Source organism: Triturus cristatus, chromosome 7 (assembly GCF_964204655.1).
Source record: "Triturus cristatus chromosome 7, aTriCri1.1, whole genome shotgun sequence".
Classification (NCBI taxonomy): Eukaryota; Metazoa; Chordata; class Amphibia; order Caudata; family Salamandridae; genus Triturus; species Triturus cristatus.
Window position 1 is genome coordinate 51,050,551 of NC_140590.1, and position 22,392 is coordinate 51,072,942.

Consider the following 22,392-nt stretch of genomic DNA (forward strand, 5'->3'; position numbering starts at 1 on the left):
AAGAGATGCCACAGATAGGACAATGATAAAGAGACCTACAACTGACAGACCATGGTAAAGAGAGCTTTCACTGTCAGGACAATGATAAAGCAAGCTCCCACCGACGAACCATGACAAAGAGAGCTCCCACTGTCAGTGCAATGTAAAAGAGCACTCCCACTGTCAGGTCAATGATAAAGAGAGCTCCCACTGTCAGTGCAATGTAAAAGAGCACTCCCACTGTCAGGTCAATGATAAAGAGAGCTCCCACTGGCAGTGCAATGGTAAAGAGAGCTTCAACTGGCAGTGCAATTATAAAGAGAGCTCACAGTGACACTGCAGTGATAAAAGAGCTCCCACTAGCAGTGCAATGATGAAGATAGCTCAAACTATTAGGAAAATGAAAAGAAAGTTCACACTGGCACAAGACAGCTAAAGGAAGCTGCCACTGATGGGCAATTATAAAGAGAGCTCCCACTGTTCAGACAATGATAAAGATACCTTACACTGATAGGACAATGATAAAGAGAGCTTCCATGGAAGTGCAATGATAAAGAGAGCTCCCACTGGCACTGCAATGATAAGTGAGCTATGTGAGAAAGTGGGTTTCTGTTGCAGTAACCCCCCCCCCTTTTTTGCCTAATAGCTGATGCACTTTTCCTTGATGTGCCCTGGGCTCATGCCAATCAGGTGCCCAGGGCCTGTGTTCGTTCCCTAAAATACAAACTCCAAATTGACAAACCCTGGCCACATGTCAGCCCCTAGTAAATGGTACCCTAGGTACCCAGGGCCTTGTGACCAGGGAAGGCCTCTAAGGGCTGCAGCACTCATTGTGCCACCCTTAGAGGCCCTGAACCCTTACACACACACACTGCCTTTGCAGGCTGAGTGTCTGGGCACAGGACAAAACAAAGAGTCGACATGGCACACATCTCTGTGTGCCATGCCCATCACCTACACTGCCATGGCATATGTCAGCCACCCCCCTGGCTGGGTGCCTTATGCCTATGGTGTGGGCACAGGAGCAGGAGCCCTGTGCCCCTACAGTACCCAGGTCCATTCCTGGGCACTGTAAGTACAGTGCTGCCAGATTACAAGTACATGGTGCTGAGAGCTCGTCAAACACGAGCTCCACAGCACCATAATGGCAACCCTGAAGACTGGGGAGTTTGGTCTCAAACTTCTCAGCACATTAAACCCGCACTGATGCCAGTGTGGGATTTAATGTACTAAGCACCCCAGAGGGCATCTTAGAGATGCCCCCTTACAGCTAACCTGCAATCCACGTCTGCTCTGAGGCTGCCCAGGCTGCCACACAGCAGACACGTTGCTGGACCCCTGGGTGGGAGAGCCCCTGCTCTCCCGGGCCTGCAACAATGCACGTCCTGGGTGAGGTGATAAATCTCCTCCCCCAGGATGAGCCAAGGGAAGCTTCAAAGGCATGCCGCCTCTTGGAGATTCCCCAGGCCTCTGCAACCCCCCACTCTGGAGGGAAGCTTGGCCGGAAACCCCATACAAGGACAGGGAATGTGCCAGCCTGCCCACCCCACCCCTCAGGTGGGGGAGGCGAGGTGAAGCACATCTCCGGGCTATCGCCATCTTGAGGATGGGGGGCCCTACCCTATCAGGATTAGGCTACTGCCCCCCTCCCACAGGAGAGAGGCAGGATAGGGGGTGTACCCACCCCAGGACAAGGACCCATTGGTCCCTGGCCTTCACCTACCTGTAACGCCCCTAAATCTAGTATTTAGGGGCACCCTGAACCTTCCTTCGAGAGATTCCAGATAAAAAACTACAAGAAGAGCAAGAAGAACAAGGACCTGCCCTGCAGCTGCTAAAAAGAGAAGAAGACACCAACTGCTTTGGCCCCAGCCCTACCGGCCTGTCGACTCTCGAACCTGCACCAGCGCGGCATCTCTCGCGGCCAGCAACCTCACCAACCCCGGAGGACCTGGCTACCTGTTTGCTCTAAGCCCCTGGGTCTCCCATGAGTAGAGGCTCTACTCAAGAAACCTATTTTGTAACCCTGGGCAGCAGCCCGGAACCGCGGACCCAACACACTCTGCACCAGCCAAGCCTGGCCAGTGCCGGAGTGGACAAAGACCCTGAGGACGACCCCACGGCGACTGTGACCCCGAGTCCGGCACCCAAGGACCCCCCTCGACATTCCGGAAGAAGCCTGCAGCCTCAGAACAGAGTGCCACCCCAACCGCGATCAACCAGAGGGTAAGATTTCCGACATCAAAAGGCACCCCTGCACCCGGCGCCCTGCGGCCCCCTGTGCCCAATCTCGGGGTACCCACCTAACCTACAACTACCCAACTTACCTCACGAAGTGGTGGTGGCACCTGAAGCATCCTCGTCCCCGAGCCTGCAGCCTTTTTCCAAACCGGAACATTCCCATTGATTTCCATTGAGCGCCCGAAGGCTCAAAAGCACCCTGCACCCAGCCGCCCGAGTGGCCCTGGCAGTGCCCTCTCTACACTAACCTACTTCCCCACTTGCCCCGAGTAAGTGACCTGGAGCCCAGCTCCCACAGCCGCGTGGCTTGCCAGACAGCAGCCACCAACCAAGGCCCCCCTATCCCTCATAGGATAACATTGGGCCCAACTCTCTCTGCACCCGGCCGTCCTGAAACCGCTGAGGGTGAACCAACTGTACCTACCTGACACTGGGGGACCCCTGAGTCCAAGCCCGGAATTTCAACTCTACCAGTCGAGTACTTACCCTTAAACCGCTAACTTCGTTTTCCTCATAGGGTAACATTGACTGACTTTTTCTTCAAAAATCTAAGTGTGAACTTTTCAAAACTGCAAAAATTCACCAAAAATCAGCCAAGTGACAAAAACGAATACTCACCTGCTCCTAGGTGAGCTCCCAGTGCTGGATCTTGGTGCCCAGCCCTGACTCTGAAAAGTGTTCACAACTATACTTACCTCTAACTCATTTTTCTCCCATAGGAAACCATTGTCTGCTTTTCTGTGAAATTTCTTCTAAGTGTCTACTTTTGCAAAATTGAAATATTCTTTTAAAATCGTATCATTTCTGCAAACGAAATTACTTACCTGCTTTTGATAAGGACCCCAGTCCTGGGTCTAGGCACCCAGTCCTGGATTACTAAAGTAACGATAAAGTACTCTACCTGCAATTTGAATTTCTTGCCATAGAGATCCATTGAATGTTTTCTGTGAAATATTTTCTAAGTGCTAACTTTTGAAATAGCTAAATATTATTTAAAAATCATTACAGTTATTAAGTCGACTTTCATCACTTGATTCTGAATACTGACCCCAGGCTGGTTCTAGGAGCCAGACCTGGAATTCCAAAAGTAATCTGAAAAGTAATTTATTACAGATAACCTGAATTTACCATTGAGCTCAATGCATTGTTATGTTTAGGAAATAGGATTGTTTATTGCAACCAACTGTGACTGTTTACACAAATTTATTGCCTAAGACAAAAGTATTTATATTCAACCTCTCATTCTGAGAAAGTATATTTTTACTCCCTTTGTGGTTCTAAAAATAAAACAAGCATATATTTTATATATATAAACCATTGGCCTAGAGTTCAGTTATTGAGTGTGTGAAACCATTTGCTGACTGAGTGTGTACAATAAATGCTTTACACTGTCCTCTGGTACTGCCTTACTGCTCGACCAAGCTACCACTTTTGAGAGTAAGGTCATACCTAACTTTGACCTCTATCAGCCTCTGGGGGACTGTGGACTCTGTACACCCTGTACCTATTAGGGAACAGTATATACAGAGCCACTTTCTCACATTGGTGGCAGCGGTGGGATACAAACTTGCATTTGTTGGACTACTTGGTTACCATCTGATCACACGACAGAACTCTTAAAAATTGCCTTTAGAATTCTGATTGGTTTTTCCAAAATTACTAAAAGTCTTGCTAGGGCCTTGCTTAAGTCCCATTAGAATTTTAGAAAAATAAAAGTCACTATAGTCAGGGTAGAGGGTTAGAACTGTCAGGTTAGAATGTCTCAAACAAACTCAGCTATTAGTGATAATAATAACATGGACCTGGTGGAGGAGCTCGACCTCACACCTTACTTACACTTGTCTTTCAAGGAATTGAGGTCCTTATGTAAACTCAAAAATTTACAAATGGGTCAGCATCCAACCAAACAAGGGCTCCAGGAGCTCCTGGCTGAGTATACTAAAGACCACCCATCTGAACATGGTGATGGCCAGTCAGATGAGGAAAGGGAAACAGGGGAGGAGGACAGCAACCTCCCCATACTATTCCCTAGGGAGGAGATGGCACCCATACCCTCCAACTCAAGACATAGCATCTGGGCACCTAGAGACCACACAGGTGGCTCTGGTCCCAGAGACAACACTGGGGGACCCCCCAGTGAAGAGGACAGCCTTATGAGGCTGGCCAAAAGAATAGATCTAGAGTCCAGGCTCCTGGCTCTAGAAAAGGAAAGGAGAGAGATGGGTTTAGCACCCATCAATGGTGGCAGCAATAATAAAAACAAGGATAGGGAGGAAACTTCTGACCTTAAAATCCCCAAAGGGATTGACCCTAAATTTGAGGAAGGTGATGATATCACCAAATGGTTCACAGCCTTTGAGAGGGCTTGTGATATCAGGAAAGTAAAGAAACCTCTCTGGGGGGCACTCCTGTGGGAACTGTTCTCTGGTAACTGCAGGGACAGGCTTCTGACTCTCTCTGGGCCAGAAGCAGGATCCTATGACCTCATGAAGAAAGCTCTGATTGAGGGATTTGGATTCACCACTGAGGAGTATAGAATTAGATTCAGGGGGGCTCACAAAACCCAGACCCAGTCCTGGATTGATTTTGTAGATTTCTCAGTGAAGACACTGGATGGTTGGTTAGCTGGACATGGTGTGCAGGATTTTACTGGATTGTACAATTTATTCATGAAGGAACATATTTTGAGTAACTGCACAAATGAAAAGTTGCATCAGCATTTGGTAGACCTAGGTCTAAAATCCCCCCAAGAATTGGGAAAAAGAGCAGACCACTGGGTCAAGACTAGGGTGACTAGGACGTTCACTGGGAGGGACCAGAACCAAGGGGTCCCAAAACCTCCCCAGAAGAAAGAGAGTGAACCCCTTGTGGATAAAAGAAAGGAGTCCCAGGTAGCCCCCCAAAAACCTGACCAGGAGGGTGGGCCCAAAGACACCTCACAAACTAAACCAGGGTACCAAGGTAAGAATTGGGATCCCAACAGAATATGGTGTTTCAACTGTCAGAAGGCTGGACACCACACCCAGGACTCTAGCTGTCCTAACAATAAGGTTCCTAGTACAGCTCCAGGGGTGACTAGTGTAGCCCCAGGGGTTGCCAGTGTAGCTTGGGAGGGAGGGTCCTCAGATGAGGAAGTCCTCCTAGCTTTCAACTGGGGAATGGGCCCAAGAAGCAAGCTGGAGATCCCAGAAGGAAGTAGACACTTCCACCACCTACTGGTGAATGGAATCCCAGCCACTGCCCTGAGAGATACCTGTGCCAGTCACACTGTGGTACATGACAGGTTGGTATTCCCACACCAATATGTCCCAGGGGAAACCAGAAGGGTAAGAACTGTCCCAGGGGGAGTCACTGTTAGGCCTGTGGCTATAGTGCCCCTAGCCACAGCTGGGTCCCTTAGATGGAGAAAAGTGATAGTCAGTAAAAACCTCCCCCTTGATTGTCTCTTGGGGAATGATCACTTAGATGTGGAACTGAGACAAAGAGAGGTGCTGGCCCAATGCCAGGCCTCGCCTAAAGAACCTGTGGAGGCTCAACCTGCAGTCAGTGCAGCTGAGTCCCAAAAGAGTGAGAAGAAACAGGGTAGGAAAGGTGGGCAACTGTTAGCCACAGTTCCAGAGAGCCAGGGAGATTCTATCCCAGTAAGGGAAAACTCCCACAATGGCACTGGTAAAGCGCCCCCTAGCCAACCACTAGACCTGACTAGTCAGGCAACTGTCCAGCCTGAATTAGTGGCTCCTCAGGTGGCAGAACAAAGGGTGGAGAAGGGGTGTTCCCTACCAGGAGTAGGGACCCCCTATCCTAAAACAGACCAACAGCCAGGACCCAAAGAAAACTATAAAATAGCTCCCTCACTTGCCAGTCAGGAGCTAAAGGTGTGGTTCTGGGCACTGACAGCTGTCAGCAGCCTCTGCTGGGTGTTAGCCTTCATGGCAGCCCTAACCTTGGCATGGTGGTCTAACCCCCTGCCAAATAGCAAGTCAGGCCCCCTGACCTTATTGGTCATGGTGGGGTTGCTCAAGCTGTGGGTAGCCTCTGTGGGTAAGCTGGGCCTAGCCCTGGCTAAGTTAGAAACTACCGAGGTATACACCTCTAAGCCCAAAATAGCAAGATGGGACAAGGACAGTAAAAGACGAGGAGAGGAGCCTTGGGAGTTAGGTCCTGAGACTAAAAAGACAGGCCAGCTCCCCAAAGGGACTGACCTAGGCAGCAGGATGTAAGGCAGAGTAGGCCCTGCAACTTTCAAACCACTTCCCCAACTCTTCCTCGCCTGAAAGACTAGGTAGACTCTCCCAGCTTTGGCAGAAGTCTCCTGGCCTTTGGGCTGGGGGGGGCTTGTGTGAGAAAGTGGGTTTCTGTTGCAGTAACCCCCCCCCTTTTTTGCCTAATAGCTGATGCACTTTTCCTTGATGTGCCCTGGGCTCCTGCCAATCAGGTGCCCAGGGCCTGTGTTCGTTCCCTAAAATACAAACTCCAAATTGACAAACCCTGGCCACATGTCAGCCCCTAGTAAATGGTACCCTAGGTACCCAGGGCCTTGTGACCAGGGAAGGCCTCTAAGGGCTGCAGCACTCATTGTGCCACCCTTAGAGGCCCTGAACCCTTACACACACACACTGCCTTTGCAGGCTGAGTGTCTGGGCACAGGACAAAACAAAGAGTCGACATGGCACACATCTCTGTGTGCCATGCCCATCACCTACACTGCCATGGCATATGTCAGCCACCCCCCTGGCTGGGTGCCTTATGCCTATGGTGTGGGCACAGGAGCAGGAGCCCTGTGCCCCTACAGTACCCAGGTCCATTCCTGGGCACTGTAAGTACAGTGCTGCCAGATTACAAGTACATGGTGCTGAGAGCTCGTCAAACACGAGCTCCACAGCACCATAATGGCAACCCTGAAGACTGGGGAGTTTGGTCTCAAACTTCTCAGCACATTAAACCCGCACTGATGCCAGTGTGGGATTTAATGTACTAAGCACCCCAGAGGGCATCTTAGAGATGCCCCCTTACAGCTAACCTGCAATCCACGTCTGCTCTGAGGCTGCCCAGGCTGCCACACAGCAGACACGTTGCTGGACCCCTGGGTGGGAGAGCCCCTGCTCTCCCGGGCCTGCAACAATGCACGTCCTGGGTGAGGTGATAAATCTCCTCCCCCAGGATGAGCCAAGGGAAGCTTCAAAGGCATGCCGCCTCTTGGAGATTCCCCAGGCCTCTGCAACCCCCCACTCTGGAGGGAAGCTTGGCCGGAAACCCCATACAAGGACAGGGAATGTGCCAGCCTGCCCACCCCACCCCTCAGGTGGGGGAGGCGAGGTGAAGCACATCTCCGGGCTATCGCCATCTTGAGGATGGGGGGCCCTACCCTATCAGGATTAGGCTACTGCCCCCCTCCCACAGGAGAGAGGCAGGATAGGGGGTGTACCCACCCCAGGACAAGGACCCATTGGTCCCTGGCCTTCACCTACCTGTAACGCCCCTAAATCTAGTATTTAGGGGCACCCTGAACCTTCCTTCGAGAGATTCCAGATAAAAAACTACAAGAAGAGCAAGAAGAACAAGGACCTGCCCTGCAGCTGCTAAAAAGAGAAGAAGACACCAACTGCTTTGGCCCCAGCCCTACCGGCCTGTCGACTCTCGAACCTGCACCAGCGCGGCATCTCTCGCGGCCAGCAACCTCACCAACCCCGGAGGACCTGGCTACCTGTTTGCTCTAAGCCCCTGGGTCTCCCATGAGTAGAGGCTCTACTCAAGAAACCTATTTTGTAACCCTGGGCAGCAGCCCGGAACCGCGGACCCAACACACTCTGCACCAGCCAAGCCTGGCCAGTGCCGGAGTGGACAAAGACCCTGAGGACGACCCCACGGCGACTGTGACCCCGAGTCCGGCACCCAAGGACCCCCCTCGACATTCCGGAAGAAGCCTGCAGCCTCAGAACAGAGTGCCACCCCAACCGCGATCAACCAGAGGGTAAGATTTCCGACATCAAAAGGCACCCCTGCACCCGGCGCCCTGCGGCCCCCTGTGCCCAATCTCGGGGTACCCACCTAACCTACAACTACCCAACTTACCTCACGAAGTGGTGGTGGCACCTGAAGCATCCTCGTCCCCGAGCCTGCAGCCTTTTTCCAAACCGGAACATTCCCATTGATTTCCATTGAGCGCCCGAAGGCTCAAAAGCACCCTGCACCCAGCCGCCCGAGTGGCCCTGGCAGTGCCCTCTCTACACTAACCTACTTCCCCACTTGCCCCGAGTAAGTGACCTGGAGCCCAGCTCCCACAGCCGCGTGGCTTGCCAGACAGCAGCCACCAACCAAGGCCCCCCTATCCCTCATAGGATAACATTGGGCCCAACTCTCTCTGCACCCGGCCGTCCTGAAACCGCTGAGGGTGAACCAACTGTACCTACCTGACACTGGGGGACCCCTGAGTCCAAGCCCGGAATTTCAACTCTACCAGTCGAGTACTTACCCTTAAACCGCTAACTTCGTTTTCCTCATAGGGTAACATTGACTGACTTTTTCTTCAAAAATCTAAGTGTGAACTTTTCAAAACTGCAAAAATTCACCAAAAATCAGCCAAGTGACAAAAACGAATTTACTCACCTGCTCCTAGGTGAGCTCCCAGTGCTGGATCTTGGTGCCCAGCCCTGACTCTGAAAAGTGTTCACAACTATACTTACCTCTAACTCATTTTTCTCCCATAGGAAACCATTGTCTGCTTTTCTGTGAAATTTCTTCTGTGTCTACTTTTGCAAAATTGAAATATTCTTTTAAAATCGTATCATTTCTGCAAACGAAATTACTTACCTGCTTTTGATAAGGACCCCAGTCCTGGGTCTAGGCACCCAGTCCTGGATTACTAAAGTAACGATAAAGTACTCTACCTGCAATTTGAATTTCTTGCCATAGAGATCCATTGAATGTTTTCTGTGAAATATTTTCTAAGTGCTAACTTTTGAAATAGCTAAATATTATTTAAAAATCATTACAGTTATTAAGTCGACTTTCATCACTTGATTCTGAATACTGACCCCAGGCTGGTTCTAGGAGCCAGACCTGGAATTCCAAAAGTAATCTGAAAAGTAATTTATTACAGATAACCTGAATTTACCATTGAGCTCAATGCATTGTTATGTTTAGGAAATAGGATTGTTTATTGCAACCAACTGTGACTGTTTACACAAATTTATTGCCTAAGACAAAAGTATTTATATTCAACCTCTCATTCTGAGAAAGTATATTTTTACTCCCTTTGTGGTTCTAAAAATAAAACAAGCATATATTTTATATATATAAACCATTGGCCTAGAGTTCAGTTATTGAGTGTGTGAAACCATTTGCTGACTGAGTGTGTACAATAAATGCTTTACACTGTCCTCTGGTACTGCCTTACTGCTCGACCAAGCTACCACTTTTGAGAGTAAGGTCATACCTAACTTTGACCTCTATCAGCCTCTGGGGGACTGTGGACTCTGTACACCCTGTACCTATTAGGGAACAGTATATACAGAGCCACTTTCTCACATTGGTGGCAGCGGTGGGATACAAACTTGCATTTGTTGGACTACTTGGTTACCATCTGATCACACGACAGAACTCTTAAAAATTGCCTTTAGAATTCTGATTGGTTTTTCCAAAATTACTAAAAGTCTTGCTAGGGCCTTGCTTAAGTCCCATTAGAATTTTAGAAAAATAAAAGTCACTATAGTCAGGGTAGAGGGTTAGAACTGTCAGGTTAGAATGTCTCAAACAAACTCAGCTATTAGTGATAATAATAACATGGACCTGGTGGAGGAGCTCGACCTCACACCTTACTTACACTTGTCTTTCAAGGAATTGAGGTCCTTATGTAAACTCAAAAATTTACAAATGGGTCAGCATCCAACCAAACAAGGGCTCCAGGAGCTCCTGGCTGAGTATACTAAAGACCACCCATCTGAACATGGTGATGGCCAGTCAGATGAGGAAAGGGAAACAGGGGAGGAGGACAGCAACCTCCCCATACTATTCCCTAGGGAGGAGATGGCACCCATACCCTCCAACTCAAGACATAGCATCTGGGCACCTAGAGACCACACAGGTGGCTCTGGTCCCAGAGACAACACTGGGGGACCCCCCAGTGAAGAGGACAGCCTTATGAGGCTGGCCAAAAGAATAGATCTAGAGTCCAGGCTCCTGGCTCTAGAAAAGGAAAGGAGAGAGATGGGTTTAGCACCCATCAATGGTGGCAGCAATAATAAAAACAAGGATAGGGAGGAAACTTCTGACCTTAAAATCCCCAAAGGGATTGACCCTAAATTTGAGGAAGGTGATGATATCACCAAATGGTTCACAGCCTTTGAGAGGGCTTGTGATATCAGGAAAGTAAAGAAACCTCTCTGGGGGGCACTCCTGTGGGAACTGTTCTCTGGTAACTGCAGGGACAGGCTTCTGACTCTCTCTGGGCCAGAAGCAGGATCCTATGACCTCATGAAGAAAGCTCTGATTGAGGGATTTGGATTCACCACTGAGGAGTATAGAATTAGATTCAGGGGGGCTCACAAAACCCAGACCCAGTCCTGGATTGATTTTGTAGATTTCTCAGTGAAGACACTGGATGGTTGGTTAGCTGGACATGGTGTGCAGGATTTTACTGGATTGTACAATTTATTCATGAAGGAACATATTTTGAGTAACTGCACAAATGAAAAGTTGCATCAGCATTTGGTAGACCTAGGTCTAAAATCCCCCCAAGAATTGGGAAAAAGAGCAGACCACTGGGTCAAGACTAGGGTGACTAGGACGTTCACTGGGAGGGACCAGAACCAAGGGGTCCCAAAACCTCCCCAGAAGAAAGAGAGTGAACCCCTTGTGGATAAAAGAAAGGAGTCCCAGGTAGCCCCCCAAAAACCTGACCAGGAGGGTGGGCCCAAAGACACCTCACAAACTAAACCAGGGTACCAAGGTAAGAATTGGGATCCCAACAGAATATGGTGTTTCAACTGTCAGAAGGCTGGACACCACACCCAGGACTCTAGCTGTCCTAACAATAAGGTTCCTAGTACAGCTCCAGGGGTGACTAGTGTAGCCCCAGGGGTTGCCAGTGTAGCTTGGGAGGGAGGGTCCTCAGATGAGGAAGTCCTCCTAGCTTTCAACTGGGGAATGGGCCCAAGAAGCAAGCTGGAGATCCCAGAAGGAAGTAGACACTTCCACCACCTACTGGTGAATGGAATCCCAGCCACTGCCCTGAGAGATACCTGTGCCAGTCACACTGTGGTACATGACAGGTTGGTATTCCCACACCAATATGTCCCAGGGGAAACCAGAAGGGTAAGAACTGTCCCAGGGGGAGTCACTGTTAGGCCTGTGGCTATAGTGCCCCTAGCCACAGCTGGGTCCCTTAGATGGAGAAAAGTGATAGTCAGTAAAAACCTCCCCCTTGATTGTCTCTTGGGGAATGATCACTTAGATGTGGAACTGAGACAAAGAGAGGTGCTGGCCCAATGCCAGGCCTCGCCTAAAGAACCTGTGGAGGCTCAACCTGCAGTCAGTGCAGCTGAGTCCCAAAAGAGTGAGAAGAAACAGGGTAGGAAAGGTGGGCAACTGTTAGCCACAGTTCCAGAGAGCCAGGGAGATTCTATCCCAGTAAGGGAAAACTCCCACAATGGCACTGGTAAAGCGCCCCCTAGCCAACCACTAGACCTGACTAGTCAGGCAACTGTCCAGCCTGAATTAGTGGCTCCTCAGGTGGCAGAACAAAGGGTGGAGAAGGGGTGTTCCCTACCAGGAGTAGGGACCCCCTATCCTAAAACAGACCAACAGCCAGGACCCAAAGAAAACTATAAAATAGCTCCCTCACTTGCCAGTCAGGAGCTAAAGGTGTGGTTCTGGGCACTGACAGCTGTCAGCAGCCTCTGCTGGGTGTTAGCCTTCATGGCAGCCCTAACCTTGGCATGGTGGTCTAACCCCCTGCCAAATAGCAAGTCAGGCCCCCTGACCTTATTGGTCATGGTGGGGTTGCTCAAGCTGTGGGTAGCCTCTGTGGGTAAGCTGGGCCTAGCCCTGGCTAAGTTAGAAACTACCGAGGTATACACCTCTAAGCCCAAAATAGCAAGATGGGACAAGGACAGTAAAAGACGAGGAGAGGAGCCTTGGGAGTTAGGTCCTGAGACTAAAAAGACAGGCCAGCTCCCCAAAGGGACTGACCTAGGCAGCAGGATGTAAGGCAGAGTAGGCCCTGCAACTTTCAAACCACTTCCCCAACTCTTCCTCGCCTGAAAGACTAGGTAGACTCTCCCAGCTTTGGCAGAAGTCTCCTGGCCTTTGGGCTGGGGGGGGCTTGTGTGAGAAAGTGGGTTTCTGTTGCAGTAACCCCCCCCCTTTTTTGCCTAATAGCTGATGCACTTTTCCTTGATGTGCCCTGGGCTCCTGCCAATCAGGTGCCCAGGGCCTGTGTTCCTTCCCTAAAATACAAACTCCAAATTGACAAACCCTGGCCACATGTCAGCCCCTAGTAAATGGTACCCTAGGTACCCAGGGCCTTGTGACCAGGGAAGGCCTCTAAGGGCTGCAGCACTCATTGTGCCACCCTTAGAGGCCCTGAACCCTTACACACACACACTGCCTTTGCAGGCTGAGTGTCTGGGCACAGGACAAAACAAAGAGTCGACATGGCACACATCTCTGTGTGCCATGCCCATCACCTACACTGCCATGGCATATGTCAGCCACCCCCCTGGCTGGGTGCCTTATGCCTATGGTGTGGGCACAGGAGCAGGAGCCCTGTGCCCCTACAGTACCCAGGTCCATTCCTGGGCACTGTAAGTACAGTGCTGCCAGATTACAAGTACATGGTGCTGAGAGCTCGTCAAACACGAGCTCCACAGCACCATAATGGCAACCCTGAAGACTGGGGAGTTTGGTCTCAAACTTCTCAGCACATTAAACCCGCACTGATGCCAGTGTGGGATTTAATGTACTAAGCACCCCAGAGGGCATCTTAGAGATGCCCCCTTACAGCTAACCTGCAATCCACGTCTGCTCTGAGGCTGCCCAGGCTGCCACACAGCAGACACGTTGCTGGACCCCTGGGTGGGAGAGCCCCTGCTCTCCCGGGCCTGCAACAATGCACGTCCTGGGTGAGGTGATAAATCTCCTCCCCCAGGATGAGCCAAGGGAAGCTTCAAAGGCATGCCGCCTCTTGGAGATTCCCCAGGCCTCTGCAACCCCCCACTCTGGAGGGAAGCTTGGCCGGAAACCCCATACAAGGACAGGGAATGTGCCAGCCTGCCCACCCCACCCCTCAGGTGGGGGAGGCGAGGTGAAGCACATCTCCGGGCTATCGCCATCTTGAGGATGGGGGGCCCTACCCTATCAGGATTAGGCTACTGCCCCCCTCCCACAGGAGAGAGGCAGGATAGGGGGTGTACCCACCCCAGGACAAGGACCCATTGGTCCCTGGCCTTCACCTACCTGTAACGCCCCTAAATCTAGTATTTAGGGGCACCCTGAACCTTCCTTCGAGAGATTCCAGATAAAAAACTACAAGAAGAGCAAGAAGAACAAGGACCTGCCCTGCAGCTGCTAAAAAGAGAAGAAGACACCAACTGCTTTGGCCCCAGCCCTACCGGCCTGTCGACTCTCGAACCTGCACCAGCGCGGCATCTCTCGCGGCCAGCAACCTCACCAACCCCGGAGGACCTGGCTACCTGTTTGCTCTAAGCCCCTGGGTCTCCCATGAGTAGAGGCTCTACTCAAGAAACCTATTTTGTAACCCTGGGCAGCAGCCCGGAACCGCGGACCCAACACACTCTGCACCAGCCAAGCCTGGCCAGTGCCGGAGTGGACAAAGACCCTGAGGACGACCCCACGGCGACTGTGACCCCGAGTCCGGCACCCAAGGACCCCCCTCGACATTCCGGAAGAAGCCTGCAGCCTCAGAACAGAGTGCCACCCCAACCGCGATCAACCAGAGGGTAAGATTTCCGACATCAAAAGGCACCCCTGCACCCGGCGCCCTGCGGCCCCCTGTGCCCAATCTCGGGGTACCCACCTAACCTACAACTACCCAACTTACCTCACGAAGTGGTGGTGGCACCTGAAGCATCCTCGTCCCCGAGCCTGCAGCCTTTTTCCAAACCGGAACATTCCCATTGATTTCCATTGAGCGCCCGAAGGCTCAAAAGCACCCTGCACCCAGCCGCCCGAGTGGCCCTGGCAGTGCCCTCTCTACACTAACCTACTTCCCCACTTGCCCCGAGTAAGTGACCTGGAGCCCAGCTCCCACAGCCGCGTGGCTTGCCAGACAGCAGCCACCAACCAAGGCCCCCCTATCCCTCATAGGATAACATTGGGCCCAACTCTCTCTGCACCCGGCCGTCCTGAAACCGCTGAGGGTGAACCAACTGTACCTACCTGACACTGGGGGACCCCTGAGTCCAAGCCCGGAATTTCAACTCTACCAGTCGAGTACTTACCCTTAAACCGCTAACTTCGTTTTCCTCATAGGGTAACATTGACTGACTTTTTCTTCAAAAATCTAAGTGTGAACTTTTCAAAACTGCAAAAATTCACCAAAAATCAGCCAAGTGACAAAAACGAATTTACTCACCTGCTCCTAGGTGAGCTCCCAGTGCTGGATCTTGGTGCCCAGCCCTGACTCTGAAAAGTGTTCACAACTATACTTACCTCTAACTCATTTTTCTCCCATAGGAAACCATTGTCTGCTTTTCTGTGAAATTTCTTCTGTGTCTACTTTTGCAAAATTGAAATATTCTTTTAAAATCGTATCATTTCTGCAAACGAAATTACTTACCTGCTTTTGATAAGGACCCCAGTCCTGGGTCTAGGCACCCAGTCCTGGATTACTAAAGTAACGATAAAGTACTCTACCTGCAATTTGAATTTCTTGCCATAGAGATCCATTGAATGTTTTCTGTGAAATATTTTCTAAGTGCTAACTTTTGAAATAGCTAAATATTATTTAAAAATCATTACAGTTATTAAGTCGACTTTCATCACTTGATTCTGAATACTGACCCCAGGCTGGTTCTAGGAGCCAGACCTGGAATTCCAAAAGTAATCTGAAAAGTAATTTATTACAGATAACCTGAATTTACCATTGAGCTCAATGCATTGTTATGTTTAGGAAATAGGATTGTTTATTGCAACCAACTGTGACTGTTTACACAAATTTATTGCCTAAGACAAAAGTATTTATATTCAACCTCTCATTCTGAGAAAGTATATTTTTACTCCCTTTGTGGTTCTAAAAATAAAACAAGCATATATTTTATATATATAAACCATTGGCCTAGAGTTCAGTTATTGAGTGTGTGAAACCATTTGCTGACTGAGTGTGTACAATAAATGCTTTACACTGTCCTCTGGTACTGCCTTACTGCTCGACCAAGCTACCACTTTTGAGAGTAAGGTCATACCTAACTTTGACCTCTATCAGCCTCTGGGGGACTGTGGACTCTGTACACCCTGTACCTATTAGGGAACAGTATATACAGAGCCACTTTCTCACATTGGTGGCAGCGGTGGGATACAAACTTGCATTTGTTGGACTACTTGGTTACCATCTGATCACACGACAGAACTCTTAAAAATTGCCTTTAGAATTCTGATTGGTTTTTCCAAAATTACTAAAAGTCTTGCTAGGGCCTTGCTTAAGTCCCATTAGAATTTTAGAAAAATAAAAGTCACTATAGTCAGGGTAGAGGGTTAGAACTGTCAGGTTAGAATGTCTCAAACAAACTCAGCTATTAGTGATAATAATAACATGGACCTGGTGGAGGAGCTCGACCTCACACCTTACTTACACTTGTCTTTCAAGGAATTGAGGTCCTTATGTAAACTCAAAAATTTACAAATGGGTCAGCATCCAACCAAACAAGGGCTCCAGGAGCTCCTGGCTGAGTATACTAAAGACCACCCATCTGAACATGGTGATGGCCAGTCAGATGAGGAAAGGGAAACAGGGGAGGAGGACAGCAACCTCCCCATACTATTCCCTAGGGAGGAGATGGCACCCATACCCTCCAACTCAAGACATAGCATCTGGGCACCTAGAGACCACACAGGTGGCTCTGGTCCCAGAGACCACACTGGGGGACCCCCCAGTGAAGAGGACAGCCTTATGAGGCTGGCCAAAAGAATAGATCTAGAGTCCAGGCTCCTGGCTCTAGAAAAGGAAAGGAGAGAGATGGGTTTAGCACCCATCAATGGTGGCAGCAATAATAAAAACAAGGATAGGGAGGAAACTTCTGACCTTAAAATCCCCAAAGGGATTGACCCTAAATTTGAGGACGGTGATGATATCACCAAATGGTTCAGAGCCTTTGAGAGGGCTTGTGATATCAGGAAAGTAAAGAAACCTCTCTGGGGGGCACTCCTGTGGGAACTGTTCTCTGGTAACTGCAGGGACAGGCTTCTGACTCTCTCTGGGCCAGAAGCAGGATCCTATGACCTCATGAAGAAAGCTCTGATTGAGGGATTTGGATTCACCACTGAGGAGTATAGAATTAGATTCAGGGGGGCTCACAAAACCCAGACCCAGTCCTGGATTGATTTTGTAGATTTCTCAGTGAAGACACTGGATGGTTGGTTAGCTGGACATGGTGTGCAGGATTTTACTGGATTGTACAATTTATTCATGAAGGAACATATTTTGAGTAACTGCACAAATGAAAAGTTGCATCAGCATTTGGTAGACCTAGGTCTAAAATCCCCCCAAGAATTGGGAAAAAGAGCAGACCACTGGGTCAAGACTAGGGTGACTAGGACGTTCACTGGGAGGGACCAGAACCAAGGGGTCCCAAAACCTCCCCAGAAGAAAGAGAGTGAACCCCTTGTGGATAAAAGAAAGGAGTCCCAGGTAGCCCCCCAAAAACCTGACCAGGAGGGTGGGCCCAAAGACACCTCACAAACTAAACCAGGGTACCAAGGTAAGAATTGGGATCCCAACAGAATATGGTGTTTCAACTGTCAGAAGGCTGGACACCACACCCAGGACTCTAGCTGTCCTAACAATAAGGTTCCTAGTACAGCTCCAGGGGTGACTAGTGTAGCCCCAGGGGTTGCCAGTGTAGCTTGGGAGGGAGGGTCCTCAGATGAGGAAGTCCTCCTAGCTTTCAACTGGGGAATGGGCCCAAGAAGCAAGCTGGAGATCCCAGAAGGAAGTAGACACTTCCACCACCTACTGGTGAATGGAATCCCAGCCACTGCCCTGAGAGATACCTGTGCCAGTCACACTGTGGTACATGACAGGTTGGTATTCCCACACCAATATGTCCCAGGGGAAACCAGAAGGGTAAGAACTGTCCCAGGGGGAGTCACTGTTAGGCCTGTGGCTATAGTGCCCCTAGCCACAGCTGGGTCCCTTAGATGGAGAAAAGTGATAGTCAGTAAAAACCTCCCCCTTGATTGTCTCTTGGGGAATGATCACTTAGATGTGGAACTGAGACAAAGAGAGGTGCTGGCCCAATGCCAGGCCTCGCCTAAAGAACCTGTGGAGGCTCAACCTGCAGTCAGTGCAGCTGAGTCCCAAAAGAGTGAGAAGAAACAGGGTAGGAAAGGTGGGCAACTGTTAGCCACAGTTCCAGAGAGCCAGGGAGATTCTATCCCAGTAAGGGAAAACTCCCACAATGGCACTGGTAAAGCGCCCCCTAGCCAACCACTAGACCTGACTAGTCAGGCAACTGTCCAGCCTGAATTAGTGGCTCCTCAGGTGGCAGAACAAAGGGTGGAGAAGGGGTGTTCCCTACCAGGAGTAGGGACCCCCTATCCTAAAACAGACCAACAGCCAGGACCCAAAGAAAACTATAAAATAGCTCCCTCACTTGCCAGTCAGGAGCTAAAGGTGTGGTTCTGGGCACTGACAGCTGTCAGCAGCCTCTGCTGGGTGTTAGCCTTCATGGCAGCCCTAACCTTGGCATGGTGGTCTAACCCCCTGCCAAATAGCAAGTCAGGCCCCCTGACCTTATTGGTCATGGTGGGGTTGCTCAAGCTGTGGGTAGCCTCTGTGGGTAAGCTGGGCCTAGCCCTGGCTAAGTTAGAAACTACCGAGGTATACACCTCTAAGCCCAAAATAGCAAGATGGGACAAGGACAGTAAAAGACGAGGAGAGGAGCCTTGGGAGTTAGGTCCTGAGACTAAAAAGACAGGCCAGCTCCCCAAAGGGACTGACCTAGGCAGCAGGATGTAAGGCAGAGTAGGCCCTGCAACTTTCAAACCACTTCCCCAACTCTTCCTCGCCTGAAAGACTAGGTAGACTCTCCCAGCTTTGGCAGAAGTCTCCTGGCCTTTGGGCTGGGGGGGGCTTGTGTGAGAAAGTGGGTTTCTGTTGCAGTAACCCCCCCCCTTTTTTGCCTAATAGCTGATGCACTTTTCCTTGATGTGCCCTGGGCTCCTGCCAATCAGGTGCCCAGGGCCTGTGTTCCTTCCCTAAAATACAAACTCCAAATTGACAAACCCTGGCCACATGTCAGCCCCTAGTAAATGGTACCCTAGGTACCCAGGGCCTTGTGACCAGGGAAGGCCTCTAAGGGCTGCAGCACTCATTGTGCCACCCTTAGAGGCCCTGAACCCTTACACACACACACTGCCTTTGCAGGCTGAGTGTCTGGGCACAGGACAAAACAAAGAGTCGACATGGCACACATCTCTGTGTGCCATGCCCATCACCTACACTGCCATGGCATATGTCAGCCACCCCCCTGGCTGGGTGCCTTATGCCTATGGTGTGGGCACAGGAGCAGGAGCCCTGTGCCCCTACAGTACCCAGGTCCATTCCTGGGCACTGTAAGTACAGTGCTGCCAGATTACAAGTACATGGTGCTGAGAGCTCGTCAAACACGAGCTCCACAGCACCATAATGGCAACCCTGAAGACTGGGGAGTTTGGTCTCAAACTTCTCAGCACATTAAACCCGCACTGATGCCAGTGTGGGATTTAATGTACTAAGCACCCCAGAGGGCATCTTAGAGATGCCCCCTTACAGCTAACCTGCAATCCACGTCTGCTCTGAGGCTGCCCAGGCTGCCACACAGCAGACACGTTGCTGGACCCCTGGGTGGGAGAGCCCCTGCTCTCCCGGGCCTGCAACAATGCACGTCCTGGGTGAGGTGATAAATCTCCTCCCCCAGGATGAGCCAAGGGAAGCTTCAAAGGCATGCCGCCTCTTGGAGATTCCCCAGGCCTCTGCAACCCCCCACTCTGGAGGGAAGCTTGGCCGGAAACCCCATACAAGGACAGGGAATGTGCCAGCCTGCCCACCCCACCCCTCAGGTGGGGGAGGCGAGGTGAAGCACATCTCCGGGCTATCGCCATCTTGAGGATGGGGGGCCCTACCCTATCAGGATTAGGCTACTGCCCCCCTCCCACAGGAGAGAGGCAGGATAGGGGGTGTACCCACCCCAGGACAAGGACCCATTGGTCCCTGGCCTTCACCTACCTGTAACGCCCCTAAATCTAGTATTTAGGGGCACCCTGAACCTTCCTTCGAGAGATTCCAGATAAAAAACTACAAGAAGAGCAAGAAGAACAAGGACCTGCCCTGCAGCTGCTAAAAAGAGAAGAAGACACCAACTGCTTTGGCCCCAGCCCTACCGGCCTGTCGACTCTCGAACCTGCACCAGCGCGGCATCTCTCGCGGCCAGCAACCTCACCAACCCCGGAGGACCTGGCTACCTGTTTGCTCTAAGCCCCTGGGTCTCCCATGAGTAGAGGCTCTACTCAAGAAACCTATTTTGTAACCCTGGGCAGCAGCCCGGAACCGCGGACCCAACACACTCTGCACCAGCCAAGCCTGGCCAGTGCCGGAGTGGACAAAGACCCTGAGGACGACCCCACGGCGACTGTGACCCCGAGTCCGGCACCCAAGGACCCCCCTCGACATTCCGGAAGAAGCCTGCAGCCTCAGAACAGAGTGCCACCCCAACCGCGATCAACCAGAGGGTAAGATTTCCGACATCAAAAGGCACCCCTGCACCCGGCGCCCTGCGGCCCCCTGTGCCCAATCTCGGGGTACCCACCTAACCTACAACTACCCAACTTACCTCACGAAGTGGTGGTGGCACCTGAAGCATCCTCGTCCCCGAGCCTGCAGCCTTTTTCCAAACCGGAACATTCCCATTGATTTCCATTGAGCGCCCGAAGGCTCAAAAGCACCCTGCACCCAGCCGCCCGAGTGGCCCTGGCAGTGCCCTCTCTACACTAACCTACTTCCCCACTTGCCCCGAGTAAGTGACCTGGAGCCCAGCTCCCACAGCCGCGTGGCTTGCCAGACAGCAGCCACCAACCAAGGCCCCCCTATCCCTCATAGGATAACATTGGGCCCAACTCTCTCTGCACCCGGCCGTCCTGAAACCGCTGAGGGTGAACCAACTGTACCTACCTGACACTGGGGGACCCCTGAGTCCAAGCCCGGAATTTCAACTCTACCAGTCGAGTACTTACCCTTAAACCGCTAACTTCGTTTTCCTCATAGGGTAACATTGACTGACTTTTTCTTCAAAAATCTAAGTGTGAACTTTTCAAAACTGCAAAAATTCACCAAAAATCAGCCAAGTGACAAAAACGAATTTACTCACCTGCTCCTAGGTGAGCTCCCAGTGCTGGATCTTGGTGCCCAGCCCTGACTCTGAAAAGTGTTCACAACTATACTTACCTCTAACTCATTTTTCTCCCATAGGAAACCATTGTCTGCTTTTCTGTGAAATTTCTTCTAAGTGTCTACTTTTGCAAAATTGAAATATTCTTTTAAAATCGTATCATTTCTGCAAACGAAATTACTTACCTGCTTTTGATAAGGACCCCAGTCCTGGGTCTAGGCACCCAGTCCTGGATTACTAAAGTAACGATAAAGTACTCTACCTGCAATTTGAATTTCTTGCCATAGAGATCCATTGAATGTTTTCTGTGAAATATTTTCTAAGTGCTAACTTTTGAAATAGCTAAATATTATTTAAAAATCATTACAGTTATTAAGTCGACTTTCATCACTTGATTCTGAATACTGACCCCAGGCTGGTTCTAGGAGCCAGACCTGGAATTCCAAAAGTAATCTGAAAAGTAATTTATTACAGATAACCTGAATTTACCATTGAGCTCAATGCATTGTTATGTTTAGGAAATAGGATTGTTTATTGCAACCAACTGTGACTGTTTACACAAATTTATTGCCTAAGACAAAAGTATTTATATTCAACCTCTCATTCTGAGAAAGTATATTTTTACTCCCTTTGTGGTTCTAAAAATAAAACAAGCATATATTTTATATATATAAACCATTGGCCTAGAGTTCAGTTATTGAGTGTGTGAAACCATTTGCTGACTGAGTGTGTACAATAAATGCTTTACACTGTCCTCTGGTACTGCCTTACTGCTCGACCAAGCTACCACTTTTGAGAGTAAGGTCATACCTAACTTTGACCTCTATCAGCCTCTGGGGGACTGTGGACTCTGTACACCCTGTACCTATTAGGGAACAGTATATACAGAGCCACTTTCTCACAAGCTACCACTGATAGTACAATGATAAAGAGAGCTCCCACTGATAGGAAAATGGTAAAGAGAGCTCCTACTGACAAGGCAATGATAAAGAGACCTTCCACTGATATAACAATTCAAAAGAAAGCATCCACTGGCAGTACAACGATAAAGAGAGCCCCTACTAACAGGACAATGATAAAGAGAGCTCCTACTGGGGCAATGATAAAGAGAGCTCTCTCTGACGGACAGTGATAAAGAGAGTTCCCACTGACATTGCAATGTTAAAGAGAGCTCCCACTGACGGCCCTTGATAAAAGGAGCTCTCACTGGCAGTGCAATGATAAAAAGAGCTCCCACTGACATGGAAATGATTACGAGAGTTTGCACTGACAAAGGAGGGAGCTAAAAAAGCAAGGCACTGCTAGAAGGGAGCTCACAAATGCATGGCTCTGCTAAAGGAAGCTCACTGCAATGCAAGGAGGAGACTAACACTGATATGATAGTGCAGGAAGGAGCTTACATTGACAGGCCACCAGCAGTGCTAGAGCTGGATGGGAGTTCATACTGACACAGTAGTACTGGGAACAAGTTCACCAAATTGCAGTACTTCTAAAGAAAGGTCTCACTGGCAGGGCAGTGTTGGGAGGGAGCTCACACTGACACGTCACTGCTAGAGTGAGTGCAAAATGACAC

At 50.1% G+C, this 22,392-nt stretch overlaps 1 protein-coding gene across 1 annotated transcript in view; it reads left to right on the forward strand.

Moving 5' to 3' along the window:
• GRIK5 (glutamate ionotropic receptor kainate type subunit 5) overlaps positions 1-22,392 on the forward strand; it is a 1,516,626-nt gene that overhangs the window by 1,233,342 nt on the left and 260,892 nt on the right. The gene's annotated exons all lie outside the window — the stretch shown is intronic.